Here is a 7,307-nt window from a genome sequence, read left to right on the forward strand (position 1 = left end):
GGCCTTTAATGGCGCGTTCACATTCCCCTGTTTGATGCGGACCAGAGTTCTCTTTAGGGACCTTCTGGGAAAGTCTGTTTCATTTGGGGAAATGAGAAGGCACCCCGAACTCTGTTCCGGATTTTTCAAGTGAAATCTGGTCCCCTTCACTAAGCAAATGCAGAAAGAAAAAAGTTTGAAAATATCTTGTGGGCAGACATGGAGTAGTGAGCAAGAAGTAAAGAGGAAGAAGTAGTGAATAAGAGTTTATTGATATCTGGTCTATAGACTCGTTTCTGGGCTTCGATCCCTCTTGTATGGAAAGTTGCACATTCTCCCTGTGCATAAGTGTGGACGGGTTCTTTTTCTTCCTGTTGGACTTCATCTCCTAGTAACTCTGAAATGGATAAAATGGAAGAAGGCTACTTTATGCCGTGTGATTTTAGGTTGTCACATTTGGAAAAACTGGTGATTGTAGATTCAAATCTGTGATCGCACAGTGAAAGATTCACAGACAGCTGTGGTCACGATTGCATGAAGACAGCAACAACAAAGCAGTTTAACCAAGCAATACCAGCGTTCCACCAAATGAGGTCAAATGTCCATATTTTCTGTCAGCTTCTTTATTAAAGTATTTTTCTCTGGAATTATATTGGCTTGATTCTTGTTTTGCTTCATTTATCATTTCCCGAAGGCACTGGGCGCATATGTTGATGGCGTATGAGGTAATGTTGAGAATCTTGTGCACTAAAGTACATTGTAGAAGTTATCATCTCTGATTCAATGGAAAGTCAAATGCTAGAGTCCTACCAAAGGTAATGACATCCATATTAGACAGTGTAGGATGTATAACATTTATAAAACTAAACTAGTCTGTCGGGCCATGGGTGCATGCATTGGTCTGTTATTAGTTAACGATGCATATTTGAAAGCTTTCGTTCCTAGCTCAGTACAAACTTTGGGAACTCTGAACGGCAAACTGTCCACAGATGTTTGTGTTGAAAAGAGTCACTTTCAAAAAGTTTTTTTTTAAGGAACAAATACCAGTGAATCAGGCTGTGGACACCTAAAGAAGACAATTTAGCTTTGAATCAAGTGCACAGTATGTAATGAATCTGGTGCATTATGATGTACGCTGTCCACTAAACACGGATATAAAAATAGAAGTGTCCATGTACAGCACATCCGAATAGTCAAAAATGAGCCTAAATATAGAGTTAACCAATTTTTGCCTCACACAACAAGAAGACTAATATTTGGCCAAACATTAACAGATTTTTCATGGGAGCTAGTTGTCAAAGGAACAAGGTAAACTACCCCTGCTAATGTCAAATTATACCTTTTCGGTTTATAAGACTTTGAAAAATGCCTGGCATTTTGTTGCCCACTTATTCATTTTGATGAGTGGTACTCCTCATGTGTATACAAAGCAATGATTTAAGTTTATTTCTATGGCCCAACTGCCCACTGTTTTCACAATGTCCCTGTGGTTTTTACAGACCAGCAACATCAACAGTTTCCAACTGAGATCTCGGAGAAGGCAAGGAAAAAGGAAAAAAAAAAAAAGAAGAAAAAACTCCCCCAGAATACCTCAGCACACACAATGTAAAAATAGAGGGGGCAAAAAAAATTGGGTGAAACAAATAGAAATCCCCCTGCGCCGCGGCTGCTTGGTGTACAGTAGCAACTGTAGGTGGAGGAGTGTTTATTTTTACCAGATAATACGAATTCAGCTGACACAGGGTGTCAAATTCAACAATGGGATTATGCCGCCACTACAAACACGTTATGTAATAATTCATTTAAAATTGGTCAAACGAATCCATTGAAACACTGTAACGGAAGACATTAAGATTCTGCGTCACACTAAACCAAAGCATGTTTGTCACGCTGAGCGTAAATCAGTTGGATGGAGCACTTTCATGATCATCGTACCCCTTGGACATGTTGCCAATCCATCCCAGGACAAACCCAGAGACTAGAACTAGACCAAAGTCCACATGAGCTGCTAACAATATTAAATAATTTAAAGGAAAAGTTTCTCTCAACCAAATTATTTCCCAGCCAAGACAGGTTAAAAGATAAAATCCCTACTGGGCCTGTTTGCTTCTTTTTATTTGCAACTTGAACAACTAACGTCCTTTGACCCTGAGATGTTTGGTAGTGAAGATGTGTTGGTGCAATAGAAGGTGTTGATCCAAATATGTGTAATTTTTGGAGATAGTTGAAATCTGTCTCGGTTTTTTTCCTCCAACTGCAGGACTTTAATTTCGAATGTGTGCCTCATTGGTCGGTGAATGTGTTATTCCTCTGTGCATCTGAGGAGGTGTGACTGACACACAGGACACACACAGTTGATGGTTTCACAGTTTTCCCAATATAATTCTACATCATCCTCTTTCATTTCACACATCCTGTTCCACCTCTCACTTATGTCGCCACTCTTTATTTACACTTCCAGTACCTCGTATCCTACATGCATATGCTGCCCTTTGAACACTAGGTTAAGTTTAATTTCAGGGGAAGGTTTACACCCCATTGACTCAGGGGAAAAAACAACAACAACAACAACAAAAATACAGTACTAAATGTCTACAAACACATGGTATTTCGGCCATTTTTGTTCTCCTGTTAGGCCGGAGCTCAGAGCTACACCATTCCTCCATTTTGCATCTTGATTCAACGCAACCCATTGATAATGGTTTTTTTTTGTATTTTCGTCAGTGCATCTCATCCTAAATATTTACCAATAAGCAAACATATGAAAACAACATAACTGGTGAATAACAAACGTACAACAGTTGAGTAAGTGCTACTTCATTTACCCATGAATGTGTGCAACAACGCCACAATTACACATTACATTATTCGTATATTTTCAAATCACTTTCGACCCATTCATCTTCGATGCCCGCTTCATGCAGGATTTAAAAAGCAGCGCACACACACACCGTGTACAGGTCACCAATCCATCACAGAGAGCAGCACCATAGAATTGTTTTTGACACTTCCCATTCGCAAACACAATATTTCTGCCATCTTGGAAACACCGTAGGTACCAATGTGCTTCATGTCAACGTGCTCCTCTCCCTCTTCCACATCCTGTCATTCTGATGCCTACTAAACATGTCACACTCTGGGTCTGCTCCCCGGGGAATCCATCACTACCTCCATCTGACTGTGCTCCGCGCGAATATGAATAGTGAGTAAAATGTCTAAATAACAGTTGATGTGGATGTTGGAAAGAGGTGATGAGATGAGAAAGGAAAGATGATCATGTCAGAGAACCGGAGTTAATTTTCAGGCTTTAGAAAAGAGGCGAGCGTGACACGTGGTACATTTGTAAATATAGAGATGTAACACAGGGATGCATGAATGCATGATTGTTTTAAAGGGATTGTCTCTTAACAAGCTCCCTGTATGAATGGGAAAACCTTCCCCGCGCTGATGGGAAAGCACTGAGGAGCTCATTAAGCGCCACAGCCCGGCGCTGCTAACCTGCCATCTCCTGCCCTGCCCTGCTCCGTCCTCATCTCCAAATGAAGGACAGGCCAGGAGCAGTGCATTCTGCTTTAGACTGTGCATGCTCAATGAGCTGTGTGCATGCCGCTGATGTACATCCATGCTTTTGTTAGTTCCAACGTGAATCTCTGAGGATACCATGGCTGCAGTGTCTGAAGTGAAAGCTGCTGTTGAAATTTCAGACAAGCACACAAAAGAAGCTCTTTTGTGGCGACTTTTTCCGTCTTTTCTTCGTTGATCTTGAGTTCATGGTGTACAAATGTCTTTTATAGCGAGTTGTTTTTCCACTCCATGATCTGTAAACACATTTAATTGCATGTGCCATATGATGTTAAGAACTCAAAACCTTTGTTGAAAATCGAAAAGAGGGAAGAAAAAATAATACTTGACCATCATTAGCTGCGTTTTCAGTTGTGAACGGGAAGTGGGTGTTTTTCCCTTTTTCCGCCTCTTTAAATCAGGCAACCAAGAGCCCTCTAAACCAACTTGTTATCATGTGGACCTTTTGGCCTGTTTGCTGTCCTACAGCAGGTCAAAGCGGTTATTTACCAGCTGCTTTTTCTTAAGCAGATAATTGTGTGGCCAACTTCTTTGTCTTTTGCCTCCAGCTCAAGTCATCTCCAGATTCCCTTTTTATCTTTATGTAATTGGTGAAATGTTGTGGGATCGGTAGAGACAAGTGACTGTGGTTTTTTTTATTTTATTATTATTTTTATTCTTAATGATCAGCATTGGCCACTGGTTTATTGGGGAGCTGATGAAAGTATACATCCTGGACCAGATGCCAGGTCAAACAACACACACATTCATTAATTACGGTACATTTGGAGTCACCAATTAAGTGGAAAAAGCCCACACATCCACAGGGAGAACATGGGTTCAAGGTTTTCATGCTTTTCATAGATTTGCCTCGTTTTGCATCTGAACATCATACTTGAAGTGAAGCACAATTCTTCAGCTTGGCTAAAGCTTTTCTCACCACATTTGCTGATTTACTGATCACTTCAACTGTTTTTAAAAAATTTTTATGAAAAAACTACATTTCCTATGTCCTGCCCTTTTAACTCCCGATCAGCCATGTGATGACATGTTATGTAACTTCCACCTTCCTTAATGTTTCCTCCAATGTAATGACTCTAATTTGATAGTAGCTGCATAGAACATGAATACATGCATCCATACATTAAGATAAGTATTCTTACTGGACTAGTGGACTGAGTTCCTGTTCCTTGTGGACTTTAAAAAGTCTCTTGATTTTCTTTAACAAAATCATGTTGACATTTTCCAATTGCAGATTTTTTCAATGAGTGACCCATAATAGGTTAAAAACCAATTGCAGATCAGCAGGTGCAATAGAAACGACATGCTTCTTAGGGTTTATATGGTGTGACTTTTACATGCAGATTAAATGCAGCAATGTTCAAGTAACACAGAGACATGTTACAGAATTGACCATTTGTTGCTTTACTGTTAAATGCATGGTGTTGCACTCTCTTTGCATTTCAGCACATCTGGATTTGTCACAAATAACATCCATGGTGTACACTCCATACACACAAAACATGCCTGTACAAAAACGTAAAATGCAAGTCAACAAATCAATAAGTTCAATACTAAATGAATAAATATAGTTGTTTTTTTTCCCCTGCATTGTTTACATGCGTTGTCAAGTTGGCCTGATGAACCTCACTCGTAATTCATTATACTCTCCGACAGGCTCGGGTTTATTAAGGGGTAAAGTTCAAGGTGTAGGAAAGTGTTGAGGAGCACAGTGGAATGAGGAAATAAAAGAAAGAATTCCACTGATATTGCAGACTGTGAACACAGGACCGCCTTTATGGTCATGCAGGATTGTGTTTTCCTTCTGTTCATACAAGCTAATCGCAAAAAGCTCGCTCTCCAAAATCTTGCATAATTTACACACATCTGCAACAGCATGGACACTTTCATCAATTATTCAACTTTTTAATTGACCGTGTCTGTTTTTCTAAGTACTAACAACTCTCACAGGAGCATAAGGTCTGAGGAATGTGTTTTTCTTTCTTTTTATAAAAACCAGGCAATGATGATATTTCTGCCGCTGAGCCACAAGCTGCATCGTTTTACCGTTACCAGCACATTTTGTGGGAAACGGATATGTTTTAAGTTTTCTTTCACTTTCCCCATCAAGATTATCAGTAGAGCAAACAGCATCAGAGTTTATCGAAACTCCTCAAACTTCCCTTATTGATTCTCTTCACTAATAAAAACACATACCATCTCTTCAATAATGTACCCACTCTATCTCAGTAATACAGTATTGTCCAAACCGTATATATTTTCTAAGTTAAATCAATGAGAGAACTTGGTGCAGACCAATATCGAGATTGATCGTTAGTTTCAAAGTTGAAGCCCCATGTTTCCATTAATCCGTTAAAACTTCATGTCAACATGAGATGTTCTATATTCTCACATTTCATGCTCTCAGTAGAAACATGCTTCCAAATTCTGCGCCATCACTTCCTGTTACATTCAGTGCCTGTATGCACTTTTTTGGTTTTTATACAAGTTGTTTTGCCGAGTGACTGAAGGACCTTTTCCATTCATTAAACACAGCGTATGCATTGTTTGGTCCCCTTGGGTTGTTGATAGTGGTGTGTTTATTAAGTTCTCAGAGAAATTATGAATGAGGCATGGCACCTTAATCGGGCTCCAGTTTGGCCGTGATCATTGGCATATCTCCTCACCATGTTTGATTCAATGTGATAAGCTCAGAGAACAAGACTCAACAAATCACTAATTGGACAATGGTGTTGTTGCTTTCAATTTATTTTTATTTTTTTCAATTAACAAAATGAACAGAAGGAAGATCATTATTTGGTGACCACTCTTTGTCTTCCAAACTGCATTTTTTCATCTTGTTTCACTTCCACAGTTTTTGGGATAAATCCTACAGGGAGGGTGTTCCAAAGATTTTTGGAGAACAAGCCACAGATATTCAGCAAATATAAAGTCATGTTTACGCATACCCGGGTATTTGAAAAAACTTATCTTTCTCCGTGTTTGGGCCGCACGTTTACACATAGACGCAGCTCTGATTCACCACAAACGGTGATTCCTGAAAACACCGGCCACTTAACTCCATGTCTCTGGTTGCATCTAAAGGGGGTAGGCAGATTTTTAACGTCACAATTCGTGACGTCATGTTTTTTTTCCAGGATTCTGATTGGCTATTATGGCTTCCTGGTTCTCGTTACAATGCCCCCTACAGGTTTGGCATGCTCATAGTAGCTCTGAACCAGGTCTATATGTGGTCCGTGTCGATGAAGATTTTTTTTTAAAACGGAGAGGGGGAAATATCCATTTTTTTTAAAAGCCGGGTACGTGTAAACGTGACCTAAGCCTGTTGGAATCCTTTTGTCTCTTCCTGTAACCGTAGATCGACCATCTGTTGGAGTTTTATCATAACCCACTCTTTCTTTTTAATCTGGTGACATTAGCAGTATTTCATGTGTAGTTTCCTTTGTTCAGATATCATCCTGATGGTATTACTTAATGGACAATAAGTGTTTTTCACCAAACACCTGCTTAAAAGTTTCACAGTACTTCACGTGCTTTCAAATTTAGCTTCAGCTTGTGTGAACTACTTTTCAATGGGTTACTCTTTGTTGATTAGTATGTTCTGAACTGTGAAAATATAAAATTGAACTCAAAAACTTAAATGGGAAAACGCATCAGTGCAGTGAGATACTTTGAAATAATGACCCTGCTAATTGCATGTGCACACAGTCAACACGGTAATGGCTTACATTCAAATTTTTAAGGTA

The sequence above is a fragment of the Lipophrys pholis genome, assembly GCF_963383615.2.
Source record: "Lipophrys pholis genome assembly, chromosome: 4".
In the NCBI taxonomy this organism is placed as follows: Eukaryota; Metazoa; Chordata; class Actinopteri; order Blenniiformes; family Blenniidae; genus Lipophrys; species Lipophrys pholis.